This window comes from Macaca fascicularis, chromosome 4 (genome assembly GCF_037993035.2).
Source record: "Macaca fascicularis isolate 582-1 chromosome 4, T2T-MFA8v1.1".
Lineage (NCBI taxonomy): Eukaryota > Metazoa > Chordata > Mammalia > Primates > Cercopithecidae > Macaca > Macaca fascicularis.
In genome coordinates, this window is record NC_088378.1 from 165,558,764 (window position 1) to 165,579,197 (window position 20,434).

At 45.7% G+C, this 20,434-nt stretch overlaps 1 long non-coding RNA gene across 1 annotated transcript; it reads right to left on the bottom strand.

Moving 5' to 3' along the window:
* Positions 1-1,086: 1,086 nt before the first annotated feature.
* LOC141410172 (uncharacterized) lies at positions 1,087-12,732 on the bottom strand. Its single transcript, XR_012434256.1, has 3 exons — positions 12,541-12,732; positions 3,611-3,700; positions 1,087-3,328 (listed from the first exon to the last, which is right to left on the bottom strand). It is a non-coding gene; the product is annotated as an uncharacterized lncRNA (long non-coding RNA).
* Between the last annotated feature and the right edge of the window lie 7,702 nt (positions 12,733-20,434).

The window sequence follows — 20,434 nt, forward strand, 5'->3', positions numbered from 1 at the left end:
TGAGCGGGTATCGCACCACTACACTCCAGCCTGGCCAACAGAGGGAGACTGCATCTCAAAAAAAAAAAAAAAAAAAAAAATCTGGAGGAGCAGATCTAGGAAAAGTCACACACATGTGCAGACACACAACACACACATACACCTGTACACACATGCGCCCTCCCGAGGAATCTCTGCTGGGAGTCTCTCCTGGGAGTCAGAGTAAACAAAACCAAATCATTAACACAAAAGATAAGGGATCCCAGTCTTTCATTGCCATCTGATTTCCAGGGAGAATTCCACTCACAGGGGGAGAGAAGGCCGAATTTATAAGAAAGGCATCCTTAGGAGTGAAAGGTCAGTTTCAGATCAGTTCCTGTTCAGAATATGAGGCCATTCTACTATGGCCTGAATGAAACTCATGTGGGTTTTAAAATTATAGGCGGTAGCTGGGCGTGGTGGCTCATACTTGTAATTCCAACACTTTGGGAGGCCATGGCAGGAGGATTGCTTGAGACCAGAAGTTGGAGACCAGCCTGGCCAACGTAGTGAAACCTTATCTCTATAAATAATTAAAAAGTTAGCTGAGCATGGTGATGCGCACTTGTGATCCCATCTACTTAGCAGGCTAAGGTAGGAGGATCACACAGTTGAGGCTGCAGTAAGCCGTGGTTGTGCCACTGCACTTCAGCCTGGGCAACAGAGCAAGTTCCTGTCTCAAAAGAAAAAAAAAACTAACAAAAAAATAAATTATACATGTCATTGCCCTATCAGTGGCTAAAACATTCTTTTTTTATTTTTTGTTTGATTTATTTTCATTTTATATATATATTTTGAGACAGAGTATTGCTCTTGTCACCCAGGCTGGAGTACAATGGCACAATATGGGCTCACAGAAACCTCCGCCTTGAGAGTTCAAGCAATTCTCCTGCCTCAGCCTCCCGACTAGCTGGAATTACAGGTGCCCACCACCACGCCCAGCTAAGTTTTGTATTTTTAGTAGAGACGGGGTTTTGCCATGTTGGCCAGGCTGGTCTCAAACTCCTGACCTCAAGTGATCCACCCGCCTTGGCCTCCCAAAGTGCTGGGATTACAGGTGTGTGTCACTGTGCCCAGCCAGTGGCTAAAATATTCTTTAATGGAAGATAGACACATTTTTTTAAACTGCATCTTTTGCTTTGGGAGTGGCAGTGTCATCTCCCCTGCATTATTGGGACAGTCCTAATTGACCTCTGCTCCTCTCATCTAACCCAGTCCAGTCCACTCTACACAGCGGTGCAAGCTGACCTTCCCCCCACATTGCCCTGTCAATCCCCTGCTCCAGAACGCTCTGTGACTCTCTGGTACTAACAGGACAAAGTCCCAATTCTCAGCCTGGTGTGTGGACAGACAGGACCCCGGCTGTCTTTTCACTCTCCTCCCACACACACCTGACTCCAACTCAACAGGCGGACTCACTTTCAGCTGGACACTGCAAGCGCATGCTAGCCCCACACTCTACTCTGTCTAGAAGGCTCTTCATTTCCTCATTCAACAAACATTTATAAAGTCCTCACTATGCACCAGGAGGCAGACTTCACAATGAGACAGCTCATGAGGGCGGCCGACGAGGAATCAGGCAGCTGTGACCCCCATGAGAAGCGGTAAGGGGCTGGGGCCTGGAGAGCAGAGTTGAGGATTGGACAGAGAAAGGTAACTTCAGCTACACTTGCCAAGCACTTTCTGATAACTCTCTTAGTTAGGAATGGATATTGGCAGTCTGAAAAGTAGACAGAGAGCCAGCGAGTGATCAAGGTCTGAGGCAGGAAAACAGGGTCTGGAGGCGGGGAACCTAAGGCCGACTCACACTTCAGCTGTGACAGGGAATATCCTCTCCGTAGTAAATGACTTTGTAACATTACTTCAACCTCTTCATTTACATAGAGCATGCCCCAAGTCCTCTAGAGGGTATTTAAACTCCCAAAAATTCTGTAACGGGGCCTTTGAGCCCCTATGCTCGGGCCACTCCCACACTGTGGAGTGTACTTTCATTTTCAATAAACCTCCTTCATTCCTTCCTTGCTTTGTTTGTGCGTTTTGTCCAATTCTTTGTTCAAGATGCCAAGAACCTGGACACCCTCCACCGGTGACAGGTCTATATGCCACAGCGCACCTCACGAGGCCACCTCCACGCAGAACCTTCCCGGATCACAGCAACCCTAAGTAACCACTTCTGGGGAACAGTGGCTCTTCGTTCTGTTTCCTTTGGCCAGGAACGGCAGGTAGCCTTGCTTGCAGTGTTTCTAAACCTTTGCATGCGTGTTCCATCTTGCTCCCCAGCTGGACATGTTCCTGTGGGCAGGGCATAGTTTCATCCACACTAATTTGTACAGAGTAGGCAGTCAATAAAAATATCTGCTGAATGAATAGTCAATGAACGTACTCACAGCACCTGGCTATCCATCCAAAGCCATCCATCCAAGAAATAACTACAACCCAGGGTAATTAGTCTTTCTCACTTCCCAGGACTGCTGGTTAGATCACTTCATTTGTGTCCATAATAAGAATTGAGTTCTTCAGATGAAAAACACTAAATCTTAATGGCTGAAGAAGGAAAGGCTTCAGCAGGGGTCCGCAGCCCCCGGACATGGACCAGTATCTGTGTGGCCTATTAGGAACTGGGCTGCACAGCAGGAGGTGAGCAAGCATTACCGCCGGGTGCTCCACTTCCTGTCAGAACAGCGGTGGCATTAGTCTTATAGGAGCACAAGCCCTATTGTGAACTGCGCGTGTGAGGGATCTAGGTTGCGTGCTCCTTATGAGAGTCTAACTAATGCCTGATGATCTGAGGTGGTACAGTGTCATCCTGAAACCATCCCCACCCTCCCATCCATGGAAAAACTGCCTTCCACCAAACTGCTCCCTGGTGCCCACAAAGGCTGGAGACGGCTGGCTTACAGAATGTATTTTACCCAGTAATAGGGGCCTCCATAAATCTTTTTAATGTGTGTATAATGTCTTCTTTAAACTCAAAATATAAGCAGCGGAGAGCCCAGAATGAGGGAGAAAAACTCATTTTTCCTCTCAAGGTATCTTTGTCTTCTTGCAGTGTCTAAAATGATCTCTGAGCACTGCATACGCTTCAAAAACTCAGAAGAAAAATCAGAAGAAATGTACAAAGTAATGCACAGCTCTGAGTTGGCCCCTTCCTGCAGGGTGGGGCGGGCAGCTCCCCCAACTCGTTCTCCAGGACACCAGAGGATGGAGGAGTGTCTCACTCAGCAATTAGGGCTCCCGGAGCCACACCCAGGCCCCCAGCACCCTCCCGCCTTTGTTTCTGGGAGAAAATGCTGCTGAGCACTGACGAAATCTGCAAAGAGATTAAAAATAATTGAGGGAGATCCTCAGTTTTGCTCCCCTCGCCTTTCCCTCGGGGCTGCAGCTGCCTGCTCCCAGGAGGTGCTGTGCAGGGTGGGAGGTGGCTTTCAGGAAGGGCAGTGGGCCTGGGTGACCACACCCTTCTGCTTTAAGGCTGTCCTCCTCCCCAGTCTGGGGACACCGTGTTGTCCTTTTCCTCCCAACTCTCCTCCTGGCCAGTTTTCTGACCCTACCACTTTCTCCCACCCACTCCCACGCTCACGGTCCTACCTACCTTGAAGGTTGACAACGTCGTTCTCTTCTTTCTGACTCCTCACCCTCTGTCTGGGTGACTCACTTATTCCTGTGATGTCCAGTAGCATCCCTGTAAGGGTGACCCCAAATCTTCACATCCATTCCCACATTTGCCCGCTGATAGCTAGACTCATTGTTCCCCAAAGGATCTCATTCTGTCTCCAGTTCTGACCCTCTGCTGATTTCCCATCTTGATCACTGCCTACCCAGTTACTGTCCCAGTCGAAACCTGGGCGCCATGTGACCGCTCTGCTCCCCTCTCTACAGCTACACAACTGCCGTGTGCTGTCGGGTCTTATTCTTTCCACCCACCTCCCACGGCCGTGGCTCCTGTCCCCACTTTCTCACAAGCTTCCCGTGGGGCTTCCCTGCCTCCAATCTGTCAGTCAGTCCAATTTCCACATTTTGGTTAAAGGGATATTTCTAAAATGCCAGTCTGATTATGTTCTCCCTACTCAAATTCCTTCAGTGGAATCGTACTGCCCAGAGCAGTGATTTCTAAGTCTGATTTATACATCTGGGAGCTTTAAAAAAAAAAAGAGAGACATTCCAAGGGCCCAGGAAGGGCTGAGTCAGGATCTCCAGGGAGTCTTAGGAGGTTATTCCTGCTGTGGAGTGGATTTTGAAAATCCCTTGCCTGAAGAATCATCTTCAGATTCCTTCAAAGGCCCCTTTCCCACCACGCATCCTACTGTTCAGCCACACTGAGTGATTTCATCTCCCCACTGTCTGCAGGAGCTGTCGTGCTATCTGATGTCCCCTCCAACCGAAGGCTTCCCTGATGCCCTCAGGCAAGATCAATTCCATCCTCCTTTGGGCTTCTTTTGTAGCTCAAGTCAAGAAAACTTCTGCTGTACCTCTCCTCACGCTGGCCCTGTATTGCAGTATTTAAAAAGACGTCTCTCGGCCGGACATGGTGGCTCATGCCTGTAATCCCAGCACTGTGGGAGGGCAAGGTGGGTGGATCACTTGAGGTCAGGAAGGAGTTCGAGACCTGCCTGGCCAACATGGAGAAACCCTGTCTCTACTAAAAATACAAAAATTAGCAGGACATGGTGACACGCGCCTGTGATCCCAGATACTGGGGAGGCTGAGGCAGGAGAATTGCTTGCACCTGGGAGGCGGAGGTTGTAGTGAGCCCGGATGGTGTCATTGCACTCCAGCCTGGGCAACAGAGTGAGACTCCCTCTCAAAAAATAAATAAATAAATAAATAAAGTAAATAAAAAGATATTTCTCTAGCTAGATTACAGACACTCCCCAAGGGAAGTCTTTTTTTTTTTTTTTTTTTTTTTTGAGACAGAGTCTTGCTCTGTCACCCAGGTTGGAGTGTAGGGGCGCGATCTTGGCTCACTACAAGCTCCGCCTCCCGGGTTCACGCCATTCTCCTGCCTCAGCCTCCATAAGAGCTGGGACTACAGGCGCCCACCATCACGCCCAGCTCATTTTCTTGTTTTTTGTATTTTTAGTAGACATGGGGCTTCACCGTGTTAGCCAGGATGGTCTCGATCTCCCGACCTCGTGATCTGCCCGCCTCAGCCTCCCAAAGTGCTGGGATTACAGGCGTGAGCCACCGCACCTGGCTTTTTTTTTTTTTTTTTTTTTTGACAGTGTTTCACTCTTGTTGCCCAGGCTGGAGTGCAATGGCACAATCTCGGCTCACTGCAACCTCTGCCTCCCAGATTCAAGAGATTCTCCTGCCTCAGCCTTCCAGGTAGCTGGGATTACAGGCATGTGCCACCACACCTGGCTAATTTTTTGTATTTAGTAGAGATGGGGTTTCACCATGTTGGTCAGGCTGGTCTTGAACTCCTGACCTCAAGTGATCCACCCGCCTTGGCCTCCCAAAGTCTGGGATTACAGGCGTGCACCACTGCGCCCGGCCGGGAAGTCCTAAATACCTTTGTGGCCTTCCCCTGTTCAGCAACATTGGCACATAATTGGTCCTCAATGAATATGTATTAAACGCATGACTGGATGGAGTTAAATATGAGAACGTGCATTATTTCCACACATGGAATTTTATAAAGATGGAATAATATAAAGAGTTAGAAACAATTGTTACAGTTTCTGAAGTTTGAAAATTTCTGAAGTCCCAGAAATTTTCCATTTTCTGCTGAAAATCTAAAATCTCCCTATCATTGCTATAAGCCTGTTTGTCCCAAGATTCTCAACTAAAACCACCAGACAGATGCAAACAAGGAAGATTTTAAAGACAATAATAAACTGAGCCAGGTGCAGTGACTCATGCCTGTAATCCCAACACTGTGGGAGACCAAGACAGGAGGATTACTTGAGCCCAGGTGTTCCAGACCAGCCTGGGTAACATAGGGAGACCCCGTCTCTAAAAAACATTAAAAGAAATTATCCAGGCATAGTAGCACATGTTTATAGTCCCAGCTACTCGGGAGGCTGAGGTGGGAGGATCGGTTGAGTCTGGGAGGCTGAGGCTACAGTGAGTCGAGATCTCACCACTGCACTCTAGTCTGGGTGACAGAGTGAGAACCTGTCTCAAAATCAGTCAATCGATTGATCAAAAGTCTCTCTGCTTTTTATTATCATCATGGGCTGGAAATTCTAAACAATGTCAGAGATAAAATGCTTCCAATCCTTCTGCTCACCAGGTAAACCTGTCCTCTTGTGATTCCTTTCATCATTGTCATGAAGTGAGGACCTGTACGATCTTTAAACTTTATCAATGAGAGAGAGAGAGATTGATTAGAAAAAGCTATCGATGACTGAATATACTTTCTCCTTTACCTTCCTTGGCCTGCCTGACAAGATTATTTCGAGAATATAGAGATAAAAGAATGAGGCATTTATTTAAATATAATTTTTTTAATTTCCTTTTTTCTTAAGAGCACACACCAATGAAATAAGATTTCTAGTCATTTTTTCAGTGTCCGTATATCCTTAACAACAATAAACAATTCTGTTACTTTATAGTTCAGGGGAAAGATAGGTAACGAACAGACACACATCTGTAGTTCAGGGGAAAGATAGGTGACGAACGCACACACACACCTAATTTTCTCTCCTGAATTGCTAAAAACAAAACAAACAAAAGCCCACAGGGACAGGGAGAACTGGAGAGGAGATAACACTGCGGAAAAAGATGGACCAGTGGCAGGAGACATAGCTGACCTGAGAAAAGCTGAATGCCAAACACAAGGGGAAAGCTGAGACTTACACCCCAGAATGCTCAAAGCCTCTGGGAAAGTGGTAGCACCAGGTATCCCTGGAACTAGGTGGGGAGGAAGTGTGACTGGGTTCCTGAGGAGGAGCTGTTAAAGATGCTTTTAAATCCCAGGATCCCTTCCCGACTCCCCGACCGGCCCTTTCCCACTGCAGCACAAGCCTGGGGACGGATGTATTCTCAGGGGAGGGGAAAAGAGAAGGTCTCTGCATTGGCGACCAGGGGCGCAGCTGCGGGGAAGGAGCCGAGACTCAGTGGGGAGGGTGGTGTGAACGTTTACACCCTAAACAATGGAGCAGTAAAACCCCTGCTCGCAGCAGCCAGGTTCTCATCTCCAAGCTCTACACCATGAATACCCAGCCTGTCTTGCCCAAAAGAAAGACCTAGAAAGGTGGACTTTGAGGGTTCCCCATCAGAGGGCTCATCCCAATCACCCTACAGTGGAGCCCTCGGTCAACACGCCGGGCTGTGCTCTGAGAGCTCTTAGTCCCAATTCTTAATCATGACTAATCACTTAGTCCCAATTCTTAATCATGACTAATCACTTAGTCCCAATTCTTAATCATGACTGTGCCACCAAGGATTAAGAGACATTCCACCGAAGTCTCTAATATCAAGGAGACCCAAAGAAGGGGGAAAAGAAACTTGGGGAAACGGGACCCTGCAGGGAAAAGATAACTTCCAGAACCCCGGTGAGTATCAATAAGGGAAACTGACCTGTCTCTAGCTGGAGACTCAAAACCGAGTCAGGACAGCATGTTTTTAAAGCCATATGACAGCAATATAGAGAAAAGAGAGTGTATTCATCAAAGAAGAATGCAGTGTGGTTTTTTGTTTTGGTTTGGTTTTTGTTTTGTTTTGTGTTGAGACAGATTCTCTCCCTGTCCCTAGGCTGGAGTGCTGTGGCCCAATCTTGGCTCACTGCAACCTCCGCCTCCCGGGTACAAGCGATTCTCCTGCCTCAGCCTCCCAAGTAGCTGGGATTACAGGCACGTGCCCCCACGCCCAACTAATTTTTGTAATTTTAGGAGAAACAGGGTTTCACCATGTTAACCAGGATGGTCTCGATCTCCTGACCTCGTGATCTCCCCGCCTCAGCCTCCCAAAGTGCCCGGATGACAGGTGTGCGCCACTGCGCCCCGGCCCGCAATGAGTTTTTTAAAAGTAGCATTCAAGAGAACAAAGAAAGATCTATTGGACATTAAAAATTTTCAGAAATGGAAAGTTCAAGGTAAAATTGGAAATCTCCCAGAGTAAAATGACAAGGAGATGAAAAATAAGTCAAGGGACTGGAGACTTGATGGAGATGAAGAGAATCCCCGTGTGACGGGGAAGGGAGCCTCCCAGTGATTGCTGGACACTGGCGTGGGAGCAACAAGCCCAGAGGGTCTGCATGGAGACCAAACTGGGAGGATATATGATGAAAATGAACCTATTGGGACAGGACCCAGACAATGAGCAGAGAGTTTGGAATTAAATTAGCCACAGTCACACAGAAAAGTAAGCAATTATTTTTTTAAAAAGGACAGTTGTTAATTTGGGGAAAAACTAATAGCTAAGCACAAAAGAAAAAAGTAGTTGCAATATTACAAGATTGGCTCTGAACACAGATAGTCACACTGACACAAATATTGGAAACTGATGTGAAAACTCCAAGCTACCAGGGAGACTGAGGCAGAAGGATGGCTTGAACTCCGGAGTCCAAATCCACTCTGGGCAACATAGTGAGACTCCATCTCTAACAAAAAGTAATAAAAATTAAAACATAACTGTTTGGGGATGACAGGCAAGAGGACAGAAGTGAAAATACGTGGAGAATGAAGAACTAAATCTTCAACTTTCATAGAAGAAAATAACTAATGTTTTAAACTGAAAAATAAAGCAATACAAGCTTGTTAATTAAAGTTATCCAGGTAAATACCAAAAGAATCAGTCAAAAGAACATAACTGACACTAACAAAGGAGAAATTGGGGAAGTGGGTATAGGGGAAGTGGTCTTCCACTTGGGAAAAAATGACTTTTTTTTTTTTTTTTTTTTTTTTTACTTAATAATTTGATTGACTTTGAAAACTAAGGGCTTGGCATGGTGGCTCACGTCTGTAATCCCAGCACTTGGGAGGCCAAGGCAGGCAGATGACTTGAGCCCAGAAGTTTGAGACCAGCCTGAGCAACACAGTGAGACCCCATCTCTACAAAAAATACAAAAATTAAGTGGATGTGGTAGTGGGAACCTGTAGTCCCAGCTACCTGGGAGGCTGATGTGGGAAGACTGAGCCCAGGAGGCAGAGATTGCAGTGAGCTGAGATCGAGCCACTGTACTCCAGTCTGGGTGACAGAGTGAGATCCTGTCTCAAACTTTTTAAAAACAAAAAATAAGTACATACGTATACATTTGACAAAAAGTGAAACAAAGCAATATTGGATGTTTTTGCAAGTGGAAAAAATGTTTATTCTAAACTAAAGTAACTTACTAATATAAAGTTTAGACCTTTTTTTAACAATAAAGGAATAGAATCCCCTGGCTATCATTATAGTAGGCTAACACTAAAATGAATGAAATTTCTCATCCAAAACAGGTAGAATTCTTTAATTTCCATAAGAAATTCACAACTCATCTTTGAAGCAATATTAATTACATGAAACATAGGAAGTTTAAATCATGCAAGTATACATCCTTTCTACCCATGCTTTCTATAGAAGTGAAAAACAAGACCAGGCATGGTGGCTCATGCCTGTAATCTTAGCACTTTGGGACACCGAGGTGGGTGGATCATGAGGTCAGGAGTTCAAGACCAGCCTAGCCAACATGGTGAAACGCTGTCTCTACTAAAAATACAAAAAAAAAAAAAAAAAATTAGCCAGGCATGGTGGCACACACCTCTAATCCCAGCTACTCTGGAGGCTGAGGCAGGAGAATTGCTTAAACCTAGGAGGTGGAGGTTGCGGTGAGCCAAGATCATGCCACTGCACTCCAGCCTGAGTGACAGAGCAAGACTCTGTCTTGGAAAAAAAAAAAAAAAGAAGTGAAAAACGTCTTTACAAAGGCCAGTTTCCCATATTTCAATATAGATACAAAATTCAAATGGCTTTTAGAAGTTTTCAAATTTGTAGGAAAACTCTCCCCACCCAAAAAATCTTCTTGTCCAAATCAAGGTAAAAACTAATTTTCAGAATCTGAGAGTCAGAAGGGCCAGGCCCTCTGACTTGTGAAAGTTTCTCATCTAGGATTTGGGGCATGCTGAGTCCTTGGCCAGGCCTTTATTGTGGAAACCCATAGCACATTCACCAGCCAGGCCACAACACATATGGAACTAAAGCCTACTCCCTCCCCTTTTCTCTTTTCTTTAAATGAGCAGATTGTTCTCAAGACTTCCATCTTTCTTTTTTTCTTTTCTTTTTTTTTTTTTTTTTAAGACAGAGTTTTGCTCTTGTTGTCCAGGCTGGAGTACAATGGTGCAATCTCAGCTCACTGCAGCTTCCGCCTCCCAGGTTCAAGTGATTCTTCTGCCTCAGTCTCCCAAGTAGCTGGGATTGCAGGCATGCACCACCATGCCCGGCTAATTTTGTATTTTCAGTAGAGATAGGGTTTCTCCATGTTAGTCAGGCTGGTCTCGAACTCCTGACTTCAGGTTATCCATGCACCTCAACCTCCCAAAATGCTGGGATTATCGGCGTGAGCCACTGCGCCCAGTCAGACTTCCATCTTAAACTGGGTTTGGAGTTTATTGTCTCCTCTCCTCACGGTTTTTCCTAGCTCAGACATCTGGTCAAAATATACCCTCTTTCAGTCATATTGTGGCTGCCTGTCCTTTTCTTTTCTTTTCTTTTCTTTCTTTTTTCTTTTCTTTTCTTTTTTCCTTCCTTTCTGTCTCAGCCTCCCAAGTAGCTGGGATTACAGACACCTGCCACCATGCCTGGCTAATTTTTGTATTTTCATAGAGACAGGGTTTCACCATGCTGGCCAGGCTGGTCCTGAACTCCTGACCTCAGGTGATCTGCCCACCTTGGCCTCCCAAAGTGCTAGGATTACAGCATGAGCCACTGTGCCCGGCCTCTTTATTGCTTTTTATTCTATTTTCTCCTCCAATTGTGTGTTTTCAAATAGCCTGTCTTTAGCTCACTGATTCTTTGCTCAACTTGATCCAGTCTGCTGTTGAGAGCCTCTAATGAATTTTTTAATTCAGCAAATGTATTTCTTAGTTCCAATATTTCTGTTTGATTTTGTCTGTTGTTATTTCAATCTCTTTGTTAAACTTCTCTGATGAATTTCTGAATTGCTTTTCTGTATTATCTTGGAGATCACTGAGTTTCCTTAAAGCTACTATTTGACTTATTGGTCAGAGAGCTCACATGTGACCATCCTGTTGGGGTCAATTACCAGTTCTTTGGTTTGTCCATTTGGGAGGATCATTGTTCCCTGTTTGCCATTGTTTCTTCTGGGTGTATGTCTGTCTTTGCATTGAAAGATTATGTATTCCAGTCTTCTCTAGCTTGTTTGGGTTTTTATTGAATATATTTGCTTAGAAGTTCTTCACTGCTAGGCCACTGCCTGCTTTTCGGCCCTGGGTAGCACCTTAAAGCCCAGGTTCACTTTGACTCTAGTAACTGATCGGTATGCTGCCCTTCCTAGCTAGGAGTTTGTGCCCAGGGGACCTATAAGCTGAACCCCTTACAGTGTGGTGCTGCTAAATAGTCACTCTGATTTGGTGCCTCCTTTGGTTGAGTTACAGAACAGAATTTCCAGGGTGAGGATGGTAGTCCTGCCTCTTCCCTTTGTCTCTGCCTGTTCTCAGAGCTATTTCTCCCTTTAGGTACTTGCTATGCTTCCTGTGGGTTAAGGAAGGAACGGATCTCCTGCCAGGGAACCCAAGATGGTAGGGGAGCTGTTTGTTGACCTTGATCTTCCTTACTCCAGTGTAGAAACAGTGAGTTGGGGGGAAATTTTCCACACACTTGCTGCCAGGTAGAATGAGGGGAGGGGTGTCACAGATGCGGAAATCTGATTATCTTACTATCCTCTCAGGTTTTTTTTTTTTTAACCTCTTTGTGGCCCTGATAACTGTCTTATCTTCATATTTCAGTTCTGGGATATTTCTGGTGATAATCTCGGTGCAAGTCAGGGTTTACTGTTACTTGCAACCAGAAGCACACCAATTGATGCACTCTTCCATCCATGCAGAGCAGGTTCTCTATGATCCACCTCTGGCATGTAGCTCAGTTTTTCACCCTCCCACTCCCCACCCAAACCTATCCATCCCTCAGTCTGGCTCTGGTCCTACCAGTTCCACCCAACCACTCCAATCCAGGCAATTTGCTCCTTTCTCTGTACATCTATGGCATGTACCTCTGGGTCACACAATTTAGCACTTACACCTCACATTCTTTCCAAATCATTTGTGCATGAGTGTGAACATGTGAGTGTGTGTATGTATATGTGTGTGCACATGTGTGTTATTGCATAAGAAACAGCAACATTAAGGATAGGAGATAACCTATAACCCTTGTATATTCCCCAATAGCATTCTGTTGATAGGCTTAGAATAACATTCAGTTTAGATAAATAATACAGTGAATGAACTATATGGTTACTTTTGATTTTCATCAACTTTCTATTTGCTAGGGAAGAAGTTTTATTTTATTTTGATAGGAAGATGGATGTTGGGAAAAGAATCTAAGCCACATAAGTCTATGTTTAACATAAACATTTACTCTTACCTTTCAAACCTCTGTTGCAACCTTCAACCAGCCTCCATGTGGTAAAAGTCTCCTTATGAATGCAGCACGAGGCCAGGCGCAGTGGCTCGCGCCTGTAATCCCAGCACTTTGGAAGGCTGAGGTGGGCAAATCGCTTGAGCTCTGGAGTCTGAGACCAGCCTGGGCAATGTGGCAAAACCCCATCTCTACCAAAAAAAAAAAAAAAAAATTAGCCAGGTGTGGTGGTGTGCACCTGTAGTCCTGCTACTTAGAGGGCTGAAGTCAGAAGATCCCTTGTGCCTGGGAAGTTGAGGCTGCAGTAAGCCATGTTTGCACTACTGCGTTCCAGCTTGGGTGACAAAGTAAGACTGTCTCAAAAAAAAAAAAAAAAATGCGATTCTGTTTAAAAAAAAAAAATGCAGCATAGAAGCTACATAAAAAGAGCCCAAGGAAGGAAAGAGATCATTAGCCCATTTATGCCTAGTGTTCCATTATTGGAATGCCAAGCTTATGGGAGTTATTTATATTCTACTGCTCAAGGTCATCGCTAAGGTCTGATTTTTCACACAAAAAAATTTGCAACAATCTCTGGCATAAATGGGTTAACTGGGTGGCATTTCATTCTGCTGTTCACATTTTCTACTTAAAAAAAAAAAATTCAGGCTAGGTGCGGTGGCTCATGCCTGTAATCCTACCACTTTGGGAGGCCAAGGCAGGTGGATTGCTTGAGCTCAGGAGTTCCAGACCAGCCTGGGCAACGTGGTGAAACCCCATCTCTACTGAAAACACAAAAAATTAGCCAGGCATGGTGGCGTGCGCCTGTAATCTCAGCTACTCGGGAGACTGAGGCACGAGAATTGCTTGAACCTGGGAGGCAGAGGTTGCACTAAGCCAAGATAGCACCATTGCACTCAAGCCTAAGCGATAGAACGAGACTGTCTCAAACAAAACAAACAAACAAATAAGTAAATAAATAAATCAGAGCACACTCATGGGAGGCCGAGAGGCTTTGCAGTTCTGCAGCTTGTGGGTGCAGGAAGCAGCCCCAGAGCAGCACTGGCCACTCCCGGGGAAGGACAGACTGTTGACTTCCACACTAGGGCAGGATGCCGACAGTCAAGGCTACCACTTTTCAATTTCCCCTCCTCTTCTTGAAGTTGTGTGTGACAGAGAAAGGCCCTAATAGGCCATCAGAAAGTGGATCCCATTTCCACATCTAGGGCACAGATCAGATGACAGTCCTGCCCCTAAGCTGAGAAACCACCAAAGGAGCTCCTCTGGGCCTTCCTTGTCCTGCTTCCAGGTGTTAACTGAGGAAAAGACACGAAAGTTAAGAGCAGCCCTTCAAGGGTACGCGTCATCAAACCCAAGAGCTGCCTGACTCTCAGCTGCCCTCCCAGGGGCAACCCAAGCTGTGAGGTCTGGCCTCTTGGTCCATTCACAGTTTCCACTCTGTGAACATCTGCAAGCACTGGCCATCTACATTCCTAAAAGCCACAGGGTTCCGATGGCTCCAGCATCCACCCCCGTTTCCACACGCTGCGCAGCCTTCTTTCCTATCTGTTAGTATTTGCAGACACTTTGTTTTCCATCTAGCACAGTCGGTGCGGACCTTGCCTCCACACCCCTGCAGCTCCAGTGGGCAGCAGTTGGGCCTCCCACAACACAGCCAGCCCTTCCCGCACCCAGCCTCCACCCGCAGGATCCAGAGCCCCCATAATGTGCCGAATATAAGCTTTTTCCCCTTCAAAACAACATCGTTCTAGGAAACAAATGCTGTGCTTGCTGGGATGCTGACAGTGGCTGGCACAAAGCCCATACCAAAAGGGGTGAGGCCCCTTTGATGTGACCCTGCGACCAGGGAGAGCCCACCGAGGCTGGGGGGTGGGGCTCCCTTTGGCTTGAATATAGAAGCAGCTGAAATTTCAAACCCAAAATACAATCATGCAGCGATCTTTTCTGGACCTGCCTTCTCGTAGGGGCTTGTTTTTTCTTCAATGCAAAAATATTTTCCCATTGTTAACCTATTTGAAATTTTTTGTTTGTTTGTTTCCAGAACAGCCTTGTCTGCAGCAAGCCCATCTAGTCAGAGGGCTGGATTTTTGTCTCTGTGACACCTCTGGAAACTTTACCTCTCTGGAAAGCCGGCCCCAGAGATTCTTCTCTTTGTTCCCCACCCGCTGCCTCCAGAGGCAGGAGAGAATGTAAGCCCTCTCGGCCACCCCAGGACTCAGAACCGCTCCCAAGGTCACGGTATTTTAGAGAGATGCTGGGAGAGCAATCCAGCGAATGCCTCAGGACTCCCGGCTGATTCTGTGGTCAAGATACTTTCTTCTCCGGCCACAGACTGAAGGCAGCAAGCACGGGTGTACCTGTGCAGAAACCACCGCCGCGAAGACGCTGCTGGAGATCCTAACCCGAGCCGGCTTTCCAGCAGAGCCGCAGCTCCGGGCTCTCCACACTGCGGCAAGCTGGGCAACTAGATGCTCCACGAGGCTGCCACGAACAGAAAACAAACGGAACAAAACAAACATAAGCACCCAAAACGACAACCTGGCTCTCCTCCAGAATCCAAATGACCCCTTGGCTTACATGCCAGAGGAAATCTGGGTTCTCAAATGGCGCGGGGTCGGGAGCTCGGCAGGTGCCACAGACCCCGCCCTGCTGTCCCGCTCTCTGGGACTCAGGCTGCCCGGTGTGGGCCGCAGCTCCGTTTCCAGCTTCACCTGAGCCCACAAGCTGTGTAGTGTGGTCCCATGTCCCAAACAGGGCGTGGCTTCCTGACGCGATGAGGAGGCCCTGAAAGCGAACCAGTTCCCCCCTCACCCCCGCCTCCCGGCTTAGGCCAGGGCAGGGCTGGCCCAGGTAAAACTGTGAAGTCAGTAAGTTTGGCTTTTGGACTTCTCCACCCTCTCTTTTCTGGACCTCTCTCTGGACTTCCCACCGCGCCCCTTCCACTGCCCTCCACCCATCACCGTTTGCTCTACGCAAATGAGCCATTTACAATGTAGTGTGAACTGATCTGCCATTGGGGTCAAAGCCCTCATCTGCTCTTGAGACATATTCCCAGGAGCCGCGTGGGAGGTGAGGACCATTTCCACAATTGATCCCCCTTCCTTCTCCACGGGCTGTGCTAAGGATGGAAAGACCACTTTGCCCTGGAGTGCTGTTTTTAAATCCAAAGGAGCCCGTTCGTACAAGAACACTCACTTCCTCATTTTGGAAGAGGGTAACAGAACGACACAATGACACCGCAAGTGAATTTGTATTAGACTCCGAGAATTCGCAGGGGAAGCCAGCATTAATTGAGTGCTTCCTGATGTCAAGCTTTGAGCTTTCACTGGCAGCACATTCACCTTCCTCACCGTCCTCATTTCAGATGAGGGAGTGTGTTCAGAAAGTTGGATTTGCCCACATTCACCCAGTTAGTCAATACTGCAGGAAGCAGCATCCAACCTCTACACTGTGGAGGTGAGCGGACCCAGGCCAGGAGGGAAATGTCAGATGACTTCCCCAAGCTCAGTGACCCTGCGCTCAGCAACTCAGGAAATTCAGCTAAGCACCAACTAGGGCAGCCTATTTGGTTTTGGCTATAGCACCTTCTCCCTTCCTCTGAATGGCTTTGATCTTTTTACTGATAGTATTGAGAATGTTACTTAATGAAGACTAGTTAAAAATTCTGATTTTTGGTGTTTGGTTTGTGTTGTTTTTCTTCTTCTTTCTTTTTTTCTTTTTTTTTTTTTGAAACAGCATCTCACTCACCCAGGCTGGAGCACCATCACGCCTCACTGCAGCCTCAACCTCCCAGACTCAAGCGATCCTCCCACCATAGCCTCTGAATAGCTGAGACCATAGTCGCGTGCCACCACACCTGGCTAATTTTTTTTTAGTTTTATTTTAATAGAGATGAGGTATTCTGTGTTGCCCAGGCTGGTTTTGAACTCCTGAGCTCAAGTAATCCTCTTGCCTCAGCCTCCCAAAGTGCTGGCATTACAGGTGTAAGCCACCATACCTGGCCTTAAAAATTATTAATAGGCAAGGTATACATTATTTTTAAAAAATTAAAAAGGAGTAGCAGATCCTGGGCTAGAATCAGGTTCTCTTAACTCAAATCTGGGACTTTTCAGTTACAGCACATGACTGCCTACTAAGACCTGCATAAGTATTAACGAAACTGTAGGCTGGGCGTGGTGACTCACACCTGCAACCCCAGCACATTGGGAGGCTGAGGCAGGTGGATCACCTGAGATCAGGAGTTTGAGACCAGCCTGGCTAACATGGTGAAATCCCGTCTCTACTAAAAATAGAAAAAAATTAGCTGGGTGTGATGGCACATGCCTGTAATCCCAGTTACTTGGGAGGCTGAGGCAGGAGGATTGCTTGAACCTGGGAGGCAGAGGTTGCAGAGAGCTGAGACTGCACGTTTGCACTCCAGCCTGGATGACAAGATTGAGACTCCGTCTCAAGAAAAACAAAAACAACAACAACAACAAAAAAACTGTAAATGAATGGGTTCCTATATGGTCCTGTAGCAGCCTCCATGTACTATTATACCTTAAAATATGCTTCTCTAGTACATTCAACATTGTCCAAGTCTGACAAAAAATGCTGTAGCCCTTATCCTTCATTTTATATGGAACCGCACCTGTTAGGAACCAAATGAGAAAAGTAAACAGTATTTATTTTGATTAACGTGTATTGTGTACTAAATGACACGCCTGCATTATATCTCATTTAATCCTAACTGCAATATAATGGATACCATTGTCCTCCAATTGACAAAAATCTTGCCATATTCTTTTTAGGAGCAACAAAATATACAATACAATTATGATCATCCTGATGTGCCTCAAGAAAACTACAGGTTAAATGTGGGGAACTACTTTCTGGAGCATCATTACTTGATGGGAGTTTAAAACTTCAAAAATAACAGAAATTTATTATGAACCGGCGTGAAAAATTCACATGAATTTTGTTTTAAGCTGATAGAAGAGATAAGATATGGTGTTGATAGATCAGTTGGGTGACTATAGTTAATGTTAATTGATTGTATATTTCAAAATTAGCTAGAATAATGCAAATGTTCCTAGGGTAAAGAAAACAAAAAAATTTTTTTTTTTGAAACAGAGTCTCGCTCTGTTCCCCAGGCTAGAGTACAGTGGCACGATCTAGGCTCACTGCAACCTCCACCTCCTGGGTTCAAGCAATTCTCTTGCCTCAGCCTCCCTAGTAGCTAGGATTACAGGTGTGCGCCACTGTGCCCAGCCAATTTTTTTTTTCTTTTTTTTTTCTTTTTGTATTTTTAGTAGAGATGGGGTTTCACCATGTTAGCTAGCCTGGTCTTGAACTCCTGACCTCTAGTGAGCTGCCCGCCTCAGCCTCCCAAAGTGCTGGGATTACAGGCATGAGCCACTGCACCTGGCCTAAGATAAAGATAAAGCTTTAAGGTGATAAATATCCCAATTGCCTTGATTTGACTATATGAATATATCAAACTATCACATGTACCAAAAAAAGTACATCTAATATGTATCAATTTTAAAAATAAATTAAAACAATTTAACAGGAATTTAGTATGAAGTGGAATGAAAAACTCACATGGACTTTTTTTAAAGCGGAAACAAGAGATTTGAAAGAAATGTTATGCCTCGAGGTGGAGCAGAAGCAGCTCAGTGATGTTCCATCTTTGGCAGAAAAGTTTGAGGAACAAACTAATAAGCTAACAAAATATTGTTGGGAAAAAAAAAACAGGTATTTTATGTCTCCTTTTATGTAGTCTCAAGAAGTCTCATTTTCCCCCATACTCTGTATATCATCTGTATTTAAACCAATTGGAATGGCAATTTTAACTTTTTGTTGTTTTTGTTCTTCAGGATTAATATTCCTGAATATGAAATTTTAAAGAATCTTTGTGTGTGAGACCGGGTCTCACTCTGTCGCCCACTGCTCACGAAGCCTCGACTTCCTGGGCTCAAATGATCCTCCCACCTCAGCCTCCTAAGTAGCTGGGACTACAGGCATTCACTACCACACTCAGCTAATTTGTAAATTTTTTGTAGAGGTGGTGCGTCTCTGTTACCCAGTCTGGTCTTGAACTCTTTGCCTCAAGAGATCCTCACCCTCCCAAAGTGTTGGGATTACAGGTGTGAACCACAGCATCCAGCCAAAAAAAGTATCTTATATAAGTTTAACTTGGACAGATTCTGGGGGAAAGTTCCTTCCTCTGTATGCTGTTTTATCCTGTATATCACATATCCACTAACGGAATTTAAATGTCCTATCTCATCAAAAGGTGGGTGAAATTAATGTAAATATTTATTTGATCCAATATATGCATAATATTACCATTTCAACATGTACCCAACATTTAAAAATTATTCTATACATGTTTCTTTCATACTCTCTTCATAACCCAGTGTGTATTTTACACTTACAATCCAAACTAGCCACATGCAAAAGCTCAGTAGTCACATGTGGCTCTTGACTCCCTACTGAAGAGGGCAGCTCTGGACCTGCCAGAGGCTTTATCTGTTCAATATCTTCATTTTACAGATGAGAAAGCTGAGGCCCAGAAAGATGACGTGAGCCTCAGCAAGTTCATTAGCATGCACACTCCCAGTCTAAGGCCCTTTAGACATCTATTTTTGTTATTGTTATTCTTTTGTTAAAGCATGTGTTTTATTTTATTTTATTTTATTTATTATTATTATTTTTTGAGACAGAGTTTCACTCTTGTTGCCCAGGCTGGAGTGCAGTGGTGCCATCTTGGCTCACTGCAACCTCCGCCTCCTGGGTTCAAGTGATTCTCCTGCCTCAGCCTCCTAAGTAGCTGGGATTATAGGCATGTGCCACCACACCTGGCTAATTTTGTATTTTTAGTAGAGACGGGATTACACCATGTTGGTTAGGCTGGTCTCAAACTCCTGACCTCAGGCGATCCGCCCGCCTCAACCTCCCAAAGTGCTGGGATTGCAGGTGTGGGTCACTGCACCCAGCTTATTTTAAAGTAAACCAAATCCTGATTGGATGAACGACAACTTCTGAAAAATGTTACTGAGGAGTTAGTTCCTCAGGAGTTCTTTAATGAGGATTAATTATAAAATCAGCCACCAAACAGGCCGGGCGTGGTGGCTCACGCCTGTAATCCCAACACTTTAGGAGGCCAAGGTGGGCGGATCACCTGAGGTCAGGAGTTTGAGACAGCCTGGCCAACATGGTAAAACCCCGTTTCTACTAAAAATACAAAAATTAGCCAGGCGTGGTGTCAGGCGCCTGTAATCCCAGCTACTCAGGAGGCCGAGGCAAGAGAATCGCTTGAAGCCGGGAGGCAGAGGTTGCAGTGAGCCGAGACCGTGCCGTCGCCCTCCAGCTTGGGAGACAAGAGTGAGACTTCGTCTCAAAAAATAAATAAATAAAAAATTAAAAATAGGCCGAGACAGGCGGATCACGAGGTCAGCAGATCGAGACCATCCTGGCTAACACGGTGAAACCCCGTCTCTACTAAAAAATACAAAAAACTAGCCGGGCGAGGTGGCGGGCGCCTGTAGTCCCAGCTACTCGGGAGGCTGAGGCAGGAGAATGGCGTAAACCCGGGAGGCGGAGCTTGCAGTGAGCTGAGATCCGGCCACCGCACTCCAGCCTGGGCGACAGAGCGAGACTCGGTCTCAAAAAAATAAAAAAATAAAAAAATAAAAAAATAAAAAATAAAAAATCAGCCACCAAACATGCCCCCACTATCATCAGGGTCTGTTCATGTAATCCTTCTTTGAGGGGAATGCCTGCTGTCCTGCACAGTCTACAGTTCTGGCCCTCAGCAGCCTCTCCGCTTGCTTGAGTACAAGGTAATAATGGGAACCCAAGAGCACACCTCCCTCTAGAGGAGCAAACATTATTGCAAGACCAATGAACAATTCCT